The 19,647-nt window shown below is 37.1% G+C and overlaps 1 pseudogene; it reads left to right on the forward strand.

The window, feature by feature from the left end:
- Positions 1–595: 595 nt before the first annotated feature.
- Positions 596–11,041, forward strand: LOC139703740 (transcription factor JunD-like; annotated as a pseudogene).
- Positions 11,042–19,647: the final 8,606 nt, after the last annotated feature.

The following is a 19,647-nucleotide window of genomic DNA, read 5'->3' on the forward strand; positions in this document are numbered from 1 at the left end:
ATAGCTGTGCCCATCCTGTGCTGAAAGGGGGAGAGAAGGTGCTGAAGGCCACAGAGCTTAAAAAAAATCAGAAGGGCATGTCCTTTGAAAACATGCTTTTTAAATCTGGCTGGGCTCTTTCACAAATAGGGCAGGGACATTGCTAGTTGCTGTACAGTGCCTCTTCTGCATCCATAATACAAAGACAGTGCTGAAAACATGCTCACATTTATGCAAAAAAGTATTATCATCAGTTGGAATTCTGTAAATGGAGATACTCTGTGGTTAGCAGAGTGGTTCAAGGTGAACCATTGAAGATGTGGGGTTCAAATGTGACCAGAGCCCAAAGGTAATTGTCCCTTAGACTCAGTGGTGTCACAACCATGGATATCTCAGCAATATCTCTTTCATTCATTTCAGATGGAGTTTTCAAGGAGCAGTGGAGAGGCCAGGTGACAGTGAGGCTGGTGTAGGAGTGAACTTGATGGAAAACCATGGCTAATGAAGAAGAGCAGAGCCATTTTGTATGCTAGTGGATGGTGGTGGAATTGGGCCAAGCCAGACTGCAAAGGTTCCAGGGCTAGAGGGAAAAACCTGCAATCCCAGAGTGTTAAATATGTCATCGGAGGATGAGTCATGTGGACAGAATGCAGAGGATCAAATTGGTGGAGTGGGCGTGGCTCTCAAAACAATGGAGGTAAGAGGCCAGATGCTGGGTGGCACCTATGAAAAAAGTGGAGAGGACCTTGTGAGCAGAGCTGGTGAGGCAGAGTCAGCCTGAGTGAATGGAGCCCAACTTGTAAGAACAGTGGGTGGGGAGAAGACAGGGGAAGCACGTGGGAGGCAGCACCCTACCCAGGACCCCTTAGGTGAGCACAGCCTAGGAACCAGGAGGCACAGTAATGCAGGAGCAGAGGGCATGGTGGGTGCATCCACAGGAGGCAAATGGAGTCAGGAGAGGCATCCATCCGGTAATTCTGTCAGGATTCACTGTGGACCCAGAGGGGAAGCAGGGTCTTTGGCCTCTGAGATAGTAATGTGACCTCAATGTCTGTTCCATTGGGGGCCTCAGTTTCCCCTCTTACCCACTGAGGCAATGGAGGGAGGCTGAAGATGCCATGGCACAGCCTTTCTTTCTTCCTCCCACTCATTGGATGCTGTGCACTTTCTATATTTTCAGGTTGGTTGGGTCCCATGGGGTTTCTTGAAGGGGTCCTTGGGATATCGCCTGAGACACTTTGTTTTTGGGGAACAATAATTTTTTTTCCTGTGTGTTCACAGAGACTTCTCTTGGTGCCTGCTGTTTACATATTGAGACCCTGAAGTCCAGAGAGGGTAAGCCTGTGATGCAGCCGTCACTTGCTGGAGTCTGATCTGGATCGCACAGTCCCCTTCACTCACTCACTCACAGGCAGGGGTTTCATAGCACCTGGGCAATAAAAAAAGCATTGATGAGGGAAGAGGCCTTGGCTCTTTCCAGGTGCTACTTTGGGACACTCCCTAAGTCTGTAAAGTGGGACACAAAGTGACATCTGACTCTCAGGCTGGTGTAAGGCCAAGTTCCAGCTTCATGATTCTCTAAAAGGCAATTTGCAATGGATGGGGCAGGGGATATATTTTGACAGTATTATCATTTAGTATTTTTTTAAAACATTCATTTTTTAGTTGTAGGTAGACACAATACATTTATTTTATTTTTATGTCATGGTGAGGCTTGAACCCAATGCCTCATGCATAATAGATGAACAGTCTACCTCTAGGCAAAACCACAGCCTTCATTAATTTTATATATGGAAACATAACTCCTTGTAAAAAAAAAAAAAAAAAAAAAAAAAAAAAAAAAAAAAAAAAAAAAAAAAAAAAAAAAAAAAAAAAAAACTATAGTACCAGGCTCTGTCCTAGGCAGAGAGGACACAGACATGAACAAAACAGCAAGGAATCTCTGCTCTCATTTTTGTGGGGGCTACCATTCCCCTGGACTGACCCAAGAATTCAGGCACTAAAGAGACATGAAGTACTGACCCCCTTTAGGCATCTGATCTAATGTTACCATCCATGGCAATGTTTACCTTCTCAATGATTCTAAAACACACCCTTCTCCATATCATTTAGCTGCCCCAATCCTTTCCTAGCTGTGAGATAAAGGTCTCCTTAAAGATCCCTTCCTTGCTTGCTTCTCCAGTTGCATCTCTTCACCCCTCTTTTAGGTTTCAAGAATCCCTGTCTCATCCCTACTTGTACTTACTGCTCTGCGTAATGTGGGTACTTTCCCATTGTTAGAAGTGCTAAGTCCTAATTAGACACTAGATGGTATCAGAACTGTACTTTTGACATTTTTCTATCTTCCACCAGAGTATCTGCCTACTTATTGGCTGGCTTGGTTAAGAAATACTTTAGAAAACTCTTCAGTACTTGCTTTACAAGCAGCTTTTTATTTTTTTTTTTTTTGTACAAATCTTCATTAATTGTATGTATGAAATTAATCATCCAGCTATGAAAGGGAATATTACACTAACTACCCAGTGTATATGTGTGTGTGTGTGTGTGTGAGTATATATATATATATACACACATACACACACATATATTTTTTTTCAAAATTTATTCAGAAGTGGGATAAGGATTTCAATTCAATCATGGCCTCTTTCTACACCGGTTGTGCCTGGAATGTTTCAGGAGTCCTTACTAATATTGCAGGTATTTCTTTCTATTTTCTATGCTGTGATTATTAAAAGCCATTAAATAGAATAAATATATCTCAGAGATGCCAAGTGTTATCTCACTTGTAGTTGTTCATTGGGCATCTGTAGGCCTAAGTGAATATTCAGAGCTTTTTGGCAAAAGCATTCCTGTATGGAGCAGAAAAACCACATGAGGCAGGAAAAAGTGTGTTAGTCTTGAAGAAGGCTTTTGTGTTGATGTTTGTGATTTCTTCTTGATATCCACATAAGGTGAGAGGAGAGGACTGGGAAGAAAATGAATATTTGGAAGGCAGGGGAATGTGAAAAATACTGCAATGAGACTGAGCATGACTCAGGTTTGGGTGAAGATATATAAGTACAGGGAGCATTTCTCTGAGCTGGGAACACACCTATATTTAGCCACGGAGAAGGAAATAATATGAAGAAGACAGTGTGGTCATTCAGTTAAGGAGATAGAAAACCAGGAAAATGTAATGACATGAATTTCTGGAAGAGGTGATTTTAAAAAGAAAGGCAGAACCTCTTGTTCTAAAAAACACTAAAAAGTGAGCCACAGGGTGACAAAGGAGGGACCTTGAGTTTTGGTGCCATAGGGGTTTCTGATAATCTCAGTGGAACCTCTGTCCTCAGGTGGTGGGAATTGAAGCCAAATTGAAGATTTATGGAAAAAATAAGGTCAGCATAGTGAAGGCAATAGCTGGAGGTCATTTTTCTGGTTGTTTACAATGAGATAAAGGGAGACTCAACCAGGTGTTAACATTTATGTTCTCAGAGATGTGGGGAGAGTTAATTCCTGCAAATGTTTGTTTGTGACTGCAGAAATCTTTTTTCTATTACCATGTTTATCACCTACACCTTAGAGTTGATTTTTTAGAAGTAATATGGAAGCCCAATAGTAATTTCTGGAGAGTACAAAGGGTGCTGGGGCAGGGCAATCAATGAAAGTAGAAGATAGATAATTAGATATGATCACTGTGTACCATGCATTTGGAAATATTATGCTCAACTCCATTAACATGTGCAGTAAATATTTGTTAATTAAAAACAAATTAAAACTAATTATTCTATTTGATCACTGAAAGGTAGGCACTCAACACTGAGGAAGAGAGTATCCTTATGGTTTGTTTCCTGCTTGTGAAAATGGTCATTGTTAGTCACCTATAAAGATAATGGATTAAATAATTTTGGAAGAAATCGTATGATTTCTTTGATTTGAAGTGCCTTGTTGTCACAGCATGATGAGGTTATCTGATGGTCACTGAAATATTTGAAGTGCTACAGTCCATCCACTGTCAAGGTAGTTTGTGCCAAGTTCATCCTTTGGGACTGTAATATTTTACTTATTCTTTCACTATTTGTTGCAATCAAGTCACTGAATCTGCCCACCCATAAAATGACAAAGATACTAAGCTCCACATGCAGGATGGGATGCTATTCTCCTGTATTGTTTTGAACTCTTGTATATGAAAGATTTTTTTCCCATCATTTTTATCAATGTAGTCAATATTTCTCAGTAAATATACATTTATTTGTTGCTTTCACTTATAATTTAATATTAAATTTTTTTGTTTTTTTGCTCATATTTTCCAGCTTTCAATCTTTCAGGATTTTTACTTTAGTTCTTATGTCATTTATCAGGAATTCACATGTGGGAAACCTTGAGAGAATCTCCTCCTACTCTTCATTCTCTTCCTCCTTCATATGTTAAGGCTCATTTTTTTTTAAAATTTATCTTTCATGATGCTAGAATCACCACTTTCTCCAGGGAAATATACACCTTTTTACTGGTATTTTTAGGGCAACTTGTGTAATTTGTCAGGACCAATGCAAAATGAAAACTTAGACTCCCTGTCTAAAAGCAGGTGACCTCTACCATTGACATCATGCCACAGAAATCTATTTCTTTCTTCTGTGATCTCTTCACATGTCATTGTACAATTTGTCTTTTAATTGTCCTTCTTACTACAGAATTTTAAATTATTAGCAAGACTTCTAACATTCATCTTTTTGTATGCCATATCAATTCTAAATGCAAACTTATGAGAAAGTCATATTGGAGAGCTTACACATCCATGTTGTGTTCATTAATACCAAAGCAGTGAATATGTTACACAGAACCAGTGCAATTGCATTTATTACACCCTGATAACTGTGAACAATTTCTCCAGCTGGTTTGTTAATGAGTTTGAAAGAGCTGGGAGAAAAGTGACTGTGGATTACCCTGCTTTCCCTATCCCTTCACATCCTCAGCTGGAAAGTTGGGTTAACACAGTGAAATACCTTGAGTGACAAAGCTGTCTTCTTTCTATATTTGAATCTAATTCTGGTTCGACATTAATGTGTGTCCTACCTGGGTTTCATCATGCTCCCTTTTTTTTTTATACTTGTGGATAGGACATGGTCACTTTGTACCCAACTCTCTCTTAGCTCCCATATTTCCGTGGCCCACTGGAATTTGTGATAATGGGAATGAAAACTCAATGTTTATGAAGTGTCCAAAAGCACTATACCTGCAGGTTACATTTATGTGCTGTGTTTATACCTGTGGTCCATTGCCTTCTTGGAATTTACTTTTGAAAAATAAGTAGTAAGATAAAATCAATAAAAATTATGATAGCAACAGTGAATATTCAATCAAGAACAGGTCCACTTTGAGCAGGAATCCTGACTGTGTAGGAAGAGCATCATGGGGCTAGTCCTCCTTTCCCTGCCTTCTGGCTTCAACACTCTCTTCATCATCTTTCCCTCCCTCAGTCCCTTGTATCCTCCCTTCCTCCCTTGCACAATAGTAAGAACACTAAGTAGGATATATGTACTCTGAAAACATGTAAGTGAACATTATACTATTGTAAAGTGTAACTACAGAATTATGCTGCAAATATCTAGAAGTTGTTTATCTTATGCAATTAAAATTTTATATCCATCGAAGAGCAGCACCACATTTTACCCTAACCACATTTCTTTGCAACCAGCATGCTACTCTCTGTTTATATTTATATATTGCAACTAGAAATTGAACCCACAGCACTTAATTACTGAGTCACTTCCCCAGAGTTTTATTTATTTATTTATTTTAATTTAGAGTCTGGGTCTCACTCAGTTGCTTAGGGCCTGGCTAATGTGATGAGGCTGGTTTTTAACTTGTGGTCCTCCCACGTCAGCTTCTCAAATCACTGATATTCAAGGTATGTCCTACTGTACCCAGCTCACTTAATGGTTTCTCATAGGGATATTTTGTGTTTCAGATTTTATACTCTTCTCAGGTGATGTGTCAGTCCTTTCTCTCATTCCAACAGTTGAATCTCTTCGCTGTTCATGCTTTACTGTGCTGTGTAGAAGCTTTTGGTTTAATGGAATTATACTTCTCTGTTCATGGTTCTCTTCCCTGTCCTTTTATTGTCATAGCAAAAGGACCATTACCTAGAGCTATCTTGTAAAGTGTTTCTTCTGTGTTTTCTTTGTATGTTTTGCTCACAAACTTATGCTCTTCTTTCTTTTTTTCTATTTTAGATTAAAAATAGCAACTTCATCTGCTTGTGTTGTATGGCATGATATTTTAATACATATAACACTGTGTAGTGATCATATTTGTCACCTTAGTAGGATGGGAAGAGATTGGTAAATGGGACCCCAGTACTGTCTTCCAGGAATTATACAGGTTCACCTCTCACTTTACATTTTCTCCTCTTTGAGTTGATGTTTGATATGATGTAAGATAAATTTTTGTTTTCTTTCTTCCCTGTGCAGATATTGAGTGTCCTCAGCACCATCTGTTAAAGAGACTAACTATCCTTTATTCATTCTGTATTATTGGCCCCATTCTCAAAGATGATTGTGCAGTGAATGTCTGGGCTTACCCTTGTTCTCTTTTCTGTGCATTGGTCTATATGTTGCTTTCTATTTCAGTAAAACAGTGTTTTAATTATTGTATTTTGTAATTTATTTGATTCTATCTTTTTGGCATTTGTTAAAATTAGCTATACATAACAGTATAATGCATTGACACAGCATACATAAATGGAGTATAACTTCATATTTTTTCTTTTTGTACATGATGCAGAATTACACCAGTCATGTAATTGCATAAGCATGCAGGGTAATAATATCTGATCCATTTCATGATCCTTCAAAACCGCATACCTCTTTCCCTCCCTTACTAACCTCTCTATAAATCAAAGTGTATTTATTCTTCCCTAGTGCCTTCCATTGTGAATTAGCATCTGCACATCAGATAAAATATTAAGCCTTTGAAATTTTGTTATTGGTTTATTTAGCTTAGCATGGTATTCTCAAGTTATATATGCCAGCAAGTGGCATAATTTTATTATTTCTAGGGTTGAGTAATATTCCATACACACACACACACACACACACACACACACACACACAAACACACAAACATACAGCCACACAGGCTAATCTATCTGTGTGTGGCTGTATGTTTGTTTGTGTGTGTGTGTGTGTGTGTGTGTGTGTATATATATATATCTTATATATAAATGTTATATTATTTATATTATATATAACATTTTATTTATTCATTTATATGTTGAAGGATACCTAAGTTGGTTCCGTAGCTTAGCTATTGTGAATACATTGATATGGCACAAGCAATGTATGAGTGTACCTTTGCCTCCCACATTCTCATGAACAATATTATTGCTTGTATTCTTGATAATTGCCATTATGACTGCAGTGAAATAAAATATTGAAATAGCTTTTATTTGCATTTTTCTAATTGCTAAAGATGATGGTCTTTTTAATGTGTTTGTTGATCAATTGTATTTCTTCTTTTGTGAAGTGTCTTTTCAGTTCCTTCATCCATTTGTTGATGGGTTATGTCTCTTTTTTTTTGGCAATAAGTTTGTTGAGTTCTTTATATATCTTGGAGATTTCTGCTCTATTTGATGTGTTTGTGCTAAGGATTTATTCTCCCATTCTGTAGGCTCTCTCTTCATGTTATAGATTGATTCCTTTGCAGAGAATAAGCTTCTTAGTTTGAATCCATCCCATTTTTTGATTCCTAATTTTACTGTTTGTGTTTTAGGAGTCTTGTTCAAGAAGTCAGGTCCTAAGCTAACAGGATGAGGATGTGGACATTTTTTTTGTTAGGGTCTCCATTCTCATGTCTAAATCTTTTATCTACTTTGAGTTGATTTTTGAGCACAGTGAGATATAGAAGTTTAATTTCATCTTTCTACATATGGATTTCCAGTTTTCCTAGCACCAACTGTTGAAGAGGCTTTCTTTTCTCCAATTTATGTTTTTTTCACCTTTGTCTAGTATGGATTGGTCTATATGTCTTTTGGTACTTTTTTTTTTTTTTTTACTATGTCTCTGTAGTATAGTTTAAGGTCTAGTATTGTGATGCCTACTGATTCACTCATTTTGTTGAGAATTGCTTTGGCTATTGTGGCTCTCCTATTTTTTCAAATGAATTTCATGATTGCTTTTTATAGTTTTATGAAGAATGTCATTGGGAGATTAAAAGGAATTGCATTGAATCTCTATAACTATTTTGTTAGTATCACCATTTTGACTATGATCATTCTGCCTATACAAGAGTATGTAACATCTTTACATTTTCTCAGATCTTCAATTTCTATCTTTAGTGTTCTGTGGTATTCATTGTAGAGGTATTTTACCTCTTTTTTTAGTTTGATTCCCAAGTATTTTATTTTATTCTTTCTTTTTCTTTTTGAGGCCATTGTTAATGGGGTGGTTTTCCTAATTTGTTTTTACATTGGATTCATTGCTTCATTGCCGCAGTCCGGCTGCAGCAAACTAGCGGGGGGGGGGGGGGGGTGATGAACAACTTGTGTACATTGATACAGCAGGAATGGGAGCTGTTTACTGTAGGACAGGAGCGGTATTTATACATTCCACACAGCTTATCTTATTAGCATAAACTAGATACAGCAGTCAACCAATAAGGAATCTCCACACTTAATGGCTTGCTTTTGTTACTTCACAAACCACTTCCTCTGGCATTTTGCCAGGCGCCATCCAGCCTTGTTTACAGACTCTAGCATTTCTCTGGCAAAATGCCAGGTGCCATCCTGACTTGTTTACAGACTCGAACACTTCATTATAAAAATTCATTTGGTTTCTGAGTGTTTATTTCATGTTATACTATTTTACTAAATTTATTAGTCAAGAAAGTTTTCAGGTGAAATTTTTTGGATTTTCTAAATATAGAAGCATGTCATTAGCAAATAGTGATAGTTTGATTTCCTATTTTTCTATTCATTATCTTTAATTCTTTCTTCTAATTGTTTTGGATAGAGCTTCAAGGATGATGTTGAATAAAATGACAAAAAAAAGGCATCTTTTTGCTTTTTTTCAATTTTAGAGGGAATTCTTTAATTTTTTCTCCCTTAATAATAATGTTTCTGAGGAGCCCCCCACAGAAGGGCCAGGCACAGAGCCCACTGGCAGGGTGGGCCCAGGACTGACTGGGCAGGGGAGGGGGTGGGAGACCCCAGGACAAAGGCCCTGGCCACCCTCCCCCAGCGGAGACAGCCTTTGGTGCAGCAGAGGGTGGAAACACTTTTCTATGGTGATGAGGCACTGAGAAGCCTGGGCAATAGCGTCAGTGGCAGTGGCAGCAACTTTGTGTCCCTGGCCCACTTGTCCCTGAGGCGCCAAGATGGGCAGCAGGCAGCGTGGTGAAGAATGATGCCCTGAAGCTGAGCCTGAAGGAACAGGTGCCAGCAGAGCCAACTCTGCCCCCCCCATCTGCAAACTGCACACACAACAGGTGCCCCCTGACAGCCTGCTCTCCAGCCCTACCTGAGGCTGCTGAAGCTCTCCTCTCCTGAGCTCGAGTGCCTCATCATCCAGACCAATGGGCTGGTTACCACTACACCGAGGAGCACACAGTTCTTCTACCCCAAGATGTTGGCCAACGAGAAGCAGGAGTTCACTGAGGAGTTTGTCAAGGCCCTGGAGGATTTGGAAAAGCAGCACCAGCTTGGCGAGTGTGCAGCCCCACTGCTGCTGCTGCTGCTGCTGCTGCAGCCTCTGCAAGAGGACCCTCTGTCAGGCATCAGGCGCCACACCCTCACCCCCCAGCTGACATCGGTCTTCAGGAACCTGAGCAGCTACAGGGGTGGGGCCGGGGGTGCTGCAAATGTCCCCTTCACCTCCAATTCCGTTCCCTTCTCCCCGTCACTGCCGCCACCCCCCCGCCCCGCCCCGCGCACTGGGGCTGCCATGCCTAGCTGTGCTCAAGGATGAGCCACAGAAGGTGCCCGACTTGCCAAGCTTCAGCGAGAGCCTGTGGATATCGCTCATCGACATGGACACATAGTAACACATCCAGGCTGAGCGCAATTGGCTGCTCAACTGCATTGCAGCCTCCAAGTGCCCCAAGGGCAAACTGGAGCATCTCTCCCTGGAGGAGAAAGTGAAGAGGTCAAGAGCCAGAACAGGACCTGGAGTCCACCAGGAGCCTGCTGACTGAGCAGGTGGTGCAGCTCAAGCAGAACGTCCTCAGCCATGTCAACAGTGGCTGCCAGCTGCTGCCCCAGCATCAGGTGCCCTTGTACAGAGCCCAAGCACTGGGTGCATGCGCGGCCCCCCTCCTTGAGGGGCGGGCTCACAAGGGGAGGGAGATGGCCTGAGCACCCTGGACTTGGGAGGGTGCAACCCTGGCGACCACCTCCCCGAGGGTGCCCAGGACTCGGAGAGGGCCCGGTCCCCAGGGATCCCCATGGGTGCCCTGGGCTTGACAAGCTGGACCCCCTGCTCCTTTAGGGGGGTGGAGTCCATGACCTCCACCCACCCCCCCGCCTCTTTTCCCTGCGCTGCTGCCAGGTGTTGCACAAACCCGCAGGTTGCCCCTTCCTACACATCACTGCGGAAGGGGTCTCTATGGGGCACAGCCTCCAGGCTGCCTTTTCTTTTTCTGTTTTGCTTTTGGGAAAGAGAAGAACAGAGTGTTAGATTCTGCACCATTTATGTTTCTATTCGTGAACAAATGGTTGTGTGTCCCTGTGTGTTTCCTTGTGTTTTTTTTTAAAGAAATGGGAAAAAGAAAAAAAAAATATTAAGCCTTTTCCTTGCTCTCACTACCCACTTTTGTCCTTCCAACACCCCTCCTCCCTGCCCTTTTTGTTCTTTGTTTTTGTTTTGCTAGGAGTCCACATTCCTGTTTGTAAACCTTTGTTCCCTGTTTTCTGTTTTCAGTAAAGTCTCCTTACTCCAAAAAGAAGAAGAAGGAAGAGGAGGAGGAGAAGGAAGAGGAGGAGGAGGAGGAGGAGGAGGAGGAGGAGGAGGAGGAGGAGGAGGAGAATATTGTCCATGTGTTTACCATAGATAGCTTTTATAGTATTAAGACATATTTCTATTATACATAGTTTTCTAGTATTTTGACTATGTATTTAGTCAAATGTTTTTTTTCTGCATTTATTGAGATAATTTTTTTTATTCTTGTCTTTACATCTATTTAATTAAAAATATGTTTATTGATTTCTATGTATTGAACCAACCCTGCATCTCTGGGACAAAGCCCACTGATCATGTTGTACTATCTTTTTAATATGATTTTGTATGCTGTTTGCCATAATTTTATTGAGAATTATGACATCTCTGTTCATCAGGAATACTGGTCTGAAATGTTCTTTCCTTGATGTGTCTTTGTCTGGTTTTTGCATCAGGTTGATATCAGTTTCATAGAATGAGGTTAGAAGGTCTTTAATATTTTCTATTTCATAAAATAATTTTAGACAAATTGGTGTTCATTCTTTTTTCAACTTCTTGTAGAACTGGGCTGAGAATTCCTCTGATCCTGGGTTTTTCTTAGTTGTTAGGCTTGTGATAATCCCTGGCTTGTGAGAATTAATGTAATATACTCAAGACTTTATACTTTAGAGGAGAAATGCCTACTCTAACATTAGCCTGCTTTAGCAAATGTTAGTCCTCAAATAACAATATTGTTGAACATTTTTTGTTTTCCCCAGAAGAAGACTGACATCTCCAAGACTCCTTTCTTTAAACATGTATGTGAAAATGTGTATGTGTGTGTGTGTGTGTGTGTGTGTGTGTGTATCCAATGTTTTGTGATCACTTGGTAAAACTGCATTAAATAACACAGCCATCACATCAATTTGGGTACTTTACTCAAGCATTTTAGCCCACATCTTAAATTTTTGATCCATACAACAGTTTTAGCTATAATTTCTATCAGAGTCTCTACATGGAAATATGAAATAATGAGATAAAATATTTTAACACTCTAACTCTCCAATATTATAAAATTTATTTCTAATTGAATTTAATGTTATTCATACTTCACATAATTCTCCTGAAATAAATATAAACACTTTGAAATAAACAAAACACAAGTATATCATTCAAGGGAAGTGACAAAGACTGCATGAGAGCAGGATGAAGATTATAAAATATTTCTGAATTAAAATCTAAGTTCCATGAAAAGTTGAATCAATATTTTTATGTTTGTGTATTGAGATAATTACTACACTAAGACATTTAGGTGTTTGTAGAGTAGGAGGATATAAGATACTATTGCAGTGTTAAGAAATAGGGAAATAAGAGGAGCTCTATCATGAACATCATGTTGAATTTTGCTGAAAACCCAAATGTGAAGCCTAGGGATGTTTTGTAGAAAGCAACAAAGTTAAGCAAATAGATCATCAGTTTTCTTGCTTCTGAGTACAGTCTAGAAGGTAATAGTTTACACACATATTTGTAACAAATTCAATAAAATGCTTCATTTCAAGGGAAACTAATAAACCAGGCTGTGGATGAAGGAACTATCAAGTTCAACTTGTTCAACTGTCTTTAACACATCTATAACCGAGAAGAAAAAATGACTATTTTCCATGAATAAACTCAGTAATAACAAAAAGTTTTCTCAGATAAATGGCTACACTTTGAAAAATATTGCAATATTCATTAACTCTGGTTCTGCTTACAGAATAGTCTCAGAGTTCCTGAAAGACTCATGGGGACAAAGAAATATATATCAAGGTCTTATAGTCTTCTTCAAAAAAAATTCATTTTTTTCCAAGATTTAGCCATCCTGACATCAATGTGTGGATTCAGATATTTGGGGCAACGCTGTACTCTGTTGATCCGGTTACCTTTTTCTTTTAAAATTACAAAAATTTCTGTAGAAAATGTTTACTTTACCCAAACACCCAAAGTGTCATTCTTTGAAAGAATTTAAATTGTCTTTGAAGAGCATTTTTTCTTGAAAGTTTTCAATGAACAAAATCATCCTTTGATATTTGGGTGAAAAATCAGTGAAAATTCCTTTGAAAGTTTGAATACTTCTCAGAAAAAGATAAAATACCTTTCTCTAAATTATTATAAACTGCTCTTATTACAGAAAAGTCAGTAATGTAATAGAAAATAATTTGGTATTTATTGATGTTGTCTTTTTTTTTTTTTTTTTTGGTTGTTTGTTTTTGGTTGTGTTCCTCACAAAACAATGTAAGACCTCTCATTAGACCCTGGACGTGTATGGCTTGTTGTATAAGAAAATAAATTAAACAAACAATCAAACAACAAAAAAAACTAATGTTTTATGTGAGTGTGTATACTTTGAAAATATATTTTTCAGGTTTTTCAACTAAAACCAATTCAGAGTAATGACACCTAATATAAATGGATATGCCTCCCATAGAGCTTTATTTTCCAAATGACTAGTTTGTGAGAAGTAAATATGAAGAGTGAACTGAGACATCTTCTCTTAGAAAGAAATCAAGGAATGAATGGAGAGTGAGAGATAAGATGGAAATAACCAATAAAATGAGGAAGGAAGAAAATAGAGAAGAGAGAAAGAAAAAAAAGACATTTGACTTTTAATTTTTTTTTTCATTTGGGAATGAAGACAGGTTAAACAACTTCTTCCTGAGGGAGCCAGTTTTCCTTCCAATTACTCCCTTTCCATTATAGTCCATCTTCTCATTCTCTCACACTCATCATGTTGAATATATAGCAGATATACATTGTGATTATGAACTAATCTGTGCTTGAAGATAATTTCTTCAGCCACTGTACAGTCCAGCTTAGCCATGGGCAGGTAGTTTAAGAACTGTGAAAAAAAAGAACTGTGGTTGCCAATCATGCAGGATTTTCTTTTTCCCATTCTAGGAACCAAAATGAGAACCTCTTTTCTGTTAACCTTAGCTGAGAATGTAAGCGAAGGTCCTGACTGGCCCTGATTATGTCCAACTCTACTAAATATTGTTGTGAGCATAATGGAACTTGATCTGGACAGAAATGACTCAAAGTCCCTGTTATCTGTTTGGTGTAGGTTAGTGTTAGTAACTACCAAAGCTCAGAAATGCAAGATCTACCCGAAAAGGGTTAATTTATTAAAAAATGAAGAAAGAATATGGAGCTCTCAGTATTACCAAATGCCTACTATTTATCAGATCAATTGGACTGTGTTTCTCAGTAATATCACCCACAATTTATCTGGCCTTAAATGTGTATCAGCACACCTCTTTACTTGGACTATCTTTATTTATTTCAACCAGAGATTTATTGAGTAAGAAAAAGAAAGTACTCTAATTTTATAGGTAGCATATTGGAAGTGAGGTAGACTTAAAAAATCTCAGATAATTTTCACATGAATATGAGTGTAGTAAAAAAAGTTTAGAACATCTTTTCCTTAGTATTCGAAGAATTACTACCTATGTAGCAGAGTGATGAATAACCATTTTTTATTGATGTAAAAGCATCTTTTGAATGTAAGGTACTAGTTTATTCACTAAGGACTTATGTTCACTGTTCTCTAAAAAGATAATGAAAATTGTAAAAATAGAAAAAAAAAGAAAGAAAAATAAGGTTGTTGGAAATTATTTATTCTTAGTACAAGTTTTATTATTGAGGACCAGTCCTAGGGCTGTGCATGTTTGAGGCAAGGAAAATCAGCAAACCTTCTCTGATTGTTTTAATGAACAGACTTTATTTTAAGAAGAGTTTTAGATTTACAGGAAAATGAAGCACATAGTAAGTACCTTGATATGATACGCCTTCCCTTATTTAGAGTTTTCACTACTTTTTTCTTTCTATATGACTGAGAAATATTTGATATAAGCAAAAAATCAAAATATTTTTCCAATAGTTTTGGTATTAAGTAATTATTAATGGCAATGAATAGTTTAATTATTTATTAAAACACTAATTTTACAGTTTTTAAAGCATTGACAAAGAATAATGTCAATTTTCTTCATGATGGTGTCTTACAGAGTATATTCACCACACCAGAAGTCCCTGTTCTTCACCTCTTTAGCATCTTGTACTCTCCCTGATTTCTTGGCAATGTTTAACATTTTTAATGTTTTGACTTTTACATAATGTCACAAATATGGCATTTCAGACAATATATTCTTTCTGGCAAATATAAATTTATGATGCCTACATTATTTTTATGTTTGATAGTAAATTTCATTTTTTTTAAGTTTTGAATGACCCTCCAGTGTATGGATGTATCACAGTGTTTACATTAATAACAGGTAAATAGCTACTAAAGTCTCTCTTAGCTGCTTCCTGTTTTTGGCAATCATGAATGAAGAAGCTGTGGACATTTGTATGTGGGTTTTGTGTGGACTTAGTTTTTAATTCCATTGAAATAACACTGAGAAATACAATTAGTGAACCATATTAAGTGCATATTGTAATTTTAAGAAGCTACCAAACTGTCTTCCACAGTGGCTGTCCAATTTTGTGATCCCAACAGCAGTGTACGAGAGTTCTTCTTGTTCCACATCTTTGCCAGCTCTTGATATTGTGAGGTTTGAAATTTTGTAAATTTTTATAGGTTGTTTAATTTGTAATTTATTAATGACATATAATATTCAGTAATTTTTTCTATGCTTTCCAAATATATAGTTTATTTTCTGAGGAATATATTTATTTCTTTCATTCAAATGTAAAACCATTGTATTAGGGTAATACCAAAATACAATAAAATATACATATATAATTCATATTTTGTCATGTTTGGACATACCTATTTACCAATATAACAGTGACCACAATCAAGTTTTTTACATTGAGAGTTTATGCATATGTTTCTTGGTGCCCTGTTGTAATTTCTACCTCTTGTTTTAATTTCTCCTCCTCCTACAGTGGGGGGGGGGGTGGCAAACCAAACCAAACCAAAACAAACAAACAAACAACAAAAAAACATGGACTTGTATTGTGATACATGATACAGTAAATTGTAAATCACACAAATTAATTGTGAGAGCCTTAGTCTGCATAGATGGTGACCCTGGGACAATCAGTCATCCCTCAAACTTAGTGTACTCATCTGTAAGATTAGAAGTCTTCCAATCAGGACTCAAGATAATGGAAAGATAAGGACAAAGTAAAAAATGAATGTCTGACACAGAGAAAGCTATTGAATTCTGTTATCCAGTGTTACCATCCAAGCTTTAGTCTCATGATGCAGAGTACATGTGGGTGACTACAACTCCATAGTTTCTTTCTTTTTATTATATTTTATTTGTTATTTTTAAATATTAATAATGATAGGAAATATTTTGGAATATTATGCATACAGTGAGTATAACTCATTGTAGTCAGAATTCTATATTTGTGATTCTACATCATGCAGTTACTCTGGTCATCTGTTCAAATACAAAGATAAGAAAGTTATGTCCAAACACATAGTTCATTTCTGTAACCTCTGGCTATAATTGTATAGACTTCAGTGTTTTCACAATTTTTTTTTTCTTATTGGTGTTATTGAGGTTTAATTCTCATAAGAGTGCCCATCAAAAAATTAATTAAGTATTGACATTTACAATTTTGTGGTAAAATTACCACAATTACCTTGTTTTAAACATTTTAATAACTGATTTAATTAATTTAATCTGTTAATCAACCACTTAAATGCCTTCCAAGTCCCTGGCAACAAACTCTCTCCTTCCTAACTCTATGATTTTCTAATTTTGGATATTTAATATAAATGTAATTATCTCTCACCCATACAATCAATAACTGATTCCTACATGGATGGATTAAGAAAGAATCTGCTAATGTGCCCCTTTGGATGACATCCTAGGAAGAGACCTTTGTGGTAACCACATGGAGCTATGCACTTGAAGGAACTAACAGTCCATTTTGGGTTCAATGTGCCTTGGTCTCTGGCCAATCTAGATGGACATGTGCTTGGTCAAGTAGCAAATAGGGTGTCATATTGCAGAGGTTACTGTACAGTCTGGTAACTCCTTCCATGTTAGTCACAGACTTACTAAATGACCCAGCAATCCTACTCTAAGTGTACACCCAAGAGAAACAAAGGTATATGAGTATTCACAGCAGCATTATTCAAATAGCCAAAAAGTACAAGTGATTCAGTCAACTAACAATACAGATTAATAAATATGGCATTTCCATCTAATGGAATGTTGTTCTGCAATAGAAAGAAATGGAATACTGATGACATGCTATTATATGAATAAACCCTGAAAATATTAGGCCAACTCAAAGAAGCCAGTCATAAAAAAGACAGGGTCTCACTTAAGGCTCTGATTTTATCCTTGATGAAGGAAGAGCCACTAGGTACTTTGTCCCAAGTGCAGACAGCCACACACCTCTCCAGGCACAGTTAGAGAAAGGTTCACTGAAAAGTTCTAAGGTGAAGCCAGGTTTCTCAGCATGCTTTGCATGGTTCCTCCCCCAAGTTCCCTGATGTCACAATTCCTTTCAACACCTATTCTTCTAGTAGATCCTCCAGACAGAAGGCAGCATCTTCCAGGATAGTTCTTGTCATGCCATGTCATTGCCCTGCCCGAACTTCTCCATTCCTGCCTTTCTCTGGACCTCACCAGAGAGCCACTTTCAAGGTTGCTCAGGGCAGAGCTCAATGCTCTAAGGCAGCAGGCCCTACAGCCTCTAGGAGGTGCTCTTCTTAGAGTCATGGGCTAATGGAAGAGAGGGGACTCAGGAAAAAGTGCATCATGTAATTTATATCACAGAATTTTCCTATGAGTACGTAAAGTATATACATATTTTGAATAGAGGTTTACATGTCCCAAATGAAGGTGTCATTTCTTATTTTCAGAAATCTGTCACTTTAAAAAACTCTAATAGAAGGCCACATTTGTCATATTTATGACCTTCATTCAGTTGTATGTTGAAAACAAAAGTTGTATGTTTTCCTCTGACCCAATATTAATATCGCTAATGGCATAATGACTTATTCAACCAAAATTTCAGGCAAGGATTTATGAACAGCCTGCCATCACCAACTAAACCCTCCCAAATGAATCCTCAAATGAACACCTCACCAGGATGGATATCCCAGCATGTGGCACCATCTAATATATGTATTGAAGTTGAGTCACCTGCCATCCTCACTGACAACTCACCTCTCTGTTCTTTTAGACTCACTGCTCCTTCACTGGAACCCCTCAGTTGTTTGTTTTCCATTTTAAACACTGTATTGTGGTTAAAATAGACATGACATAAAGTTTTACATGTTAAGAATTTTTAAAAAAATATTTTTTTAGTTGTAGATGCACATAATAACTTTATTTTTCTATATGTAGTGCTGAGGATTGAACCCAGGACCTTGCATGTTCTAGGTGAGTGCTCTATCACTGAGTCACAACCTCAGCCCTCAATTTTTTTTTTAAACGTAATTCTTTTCCTCAATATAAATACTCTCAGGTCCATAGCATATTTGAGAAATATTGCTATCCCTGAATATATGAATTTAATTCATTTCAGCAAAATTCTACCATATACATTTCCTCTATTTTAGAAGAGTAGATGGTGGCCAAGTGCTAGGAAATACTTCTTCAGGCCTTTGGTAAAACCACTATAGAATCAAGGAATCCCTGTAATGAATAGAGTATGTGAAAATAATTCAGGCCTAATTGTTATTGGTTATCTATTTTGGGCTTGTATTTATTTTATAATGTAGATATCCTCATTATATTTTTAGATTATTATTAGTGGTTATTAGAACATAATCATGGGCTGGGGTTGTGGCTCAGTGGCAGAGCTCCTGCCTTGCATGTGTGAGGCACTGGGTTTGATTCTGTATCCTACATATAAATAAATGAGTAAAGCAAAGGTCAATCAACAACTTTAAAAAGTCATAAATAAAACGCTTAATCATATACCTATTAGTTTCATTCACTTGTACTATATTTATCCACATTAGTCATGTAAAAAAAAGACTATTTCTTTAATTATGACAGCGTGAATATCAGGAGGAGGATTCCTCTTTAGTTGTGGAAATTTTGATTTTTACAATAACAGCCCAATTATTTAGGTAAAGTACATGTAAACATGTACTGTATATATTACTTTTTTTTATTTAATACTTCCTTATTTTTCTATAAATTGCCGAATTTTAATATTGTTTTATTTTATTTTACTGTCATTTTTTAGAGCTGTAAACAATGTTGGAACCTGATTCACTAAATGCTGTCATATTTAAAAGGGCCCTTCAGGTTTTTATTCTGAAGCTATAATTTTTTATAGGACTGTATCATGGTATTTAGGCATTTCAGTACTGTTTTCAACATGAAATTATATTATTTTTGGTTTCTTGATGTAAAACATGAACTATACTAGCAACTATTCTCCTACAGTAGTTAGGGCAGAAGTAGTTCTTGATTAATATCAGTGGGGAATAGTCAGCCCATTTTATAGAAACTTTGGATGTAGACTGCCATCCACTTATTTAGAGCAAGTAATGTTTTATGCTGGAAAGTAAAAATTATTTATAGGATTGATTTAACAACCAATGTTACTTTTGAGAGAAAAGTGATTAGATTTATTGAACTTATAGAGTTTCTTTTTCAAGGCCCAACTTTTTCCTCATTTAAATTAATTGTGGGCTCAAGTATCATTGAAAGTCTTCACTGGCCATCAATTGTGATAAAGCTACTGTTTATATTTAAGAAGAAAGTTATATTACTGTATTTATTTTAGACTTAAATATATAATCTTCACAAAAAACTGAAGA

This window comes from Marmota flaviventris, unplaced genomic scaffold (genome assembly GCF_047511675.1).
Source record: "Marmota flaviventris isolate mMarFla1 unplaced genomic scaffold, mMarFla1.hap1 Scaffold_118, whole genome shotgun sequence".
In the NCBI taxonomy this organism is placed as follows: Eukaryota; Metazoa; Chordata; class Mammalia; order Rodentia; family Sciuridae; genus Marmota; species Marmota flaviventris.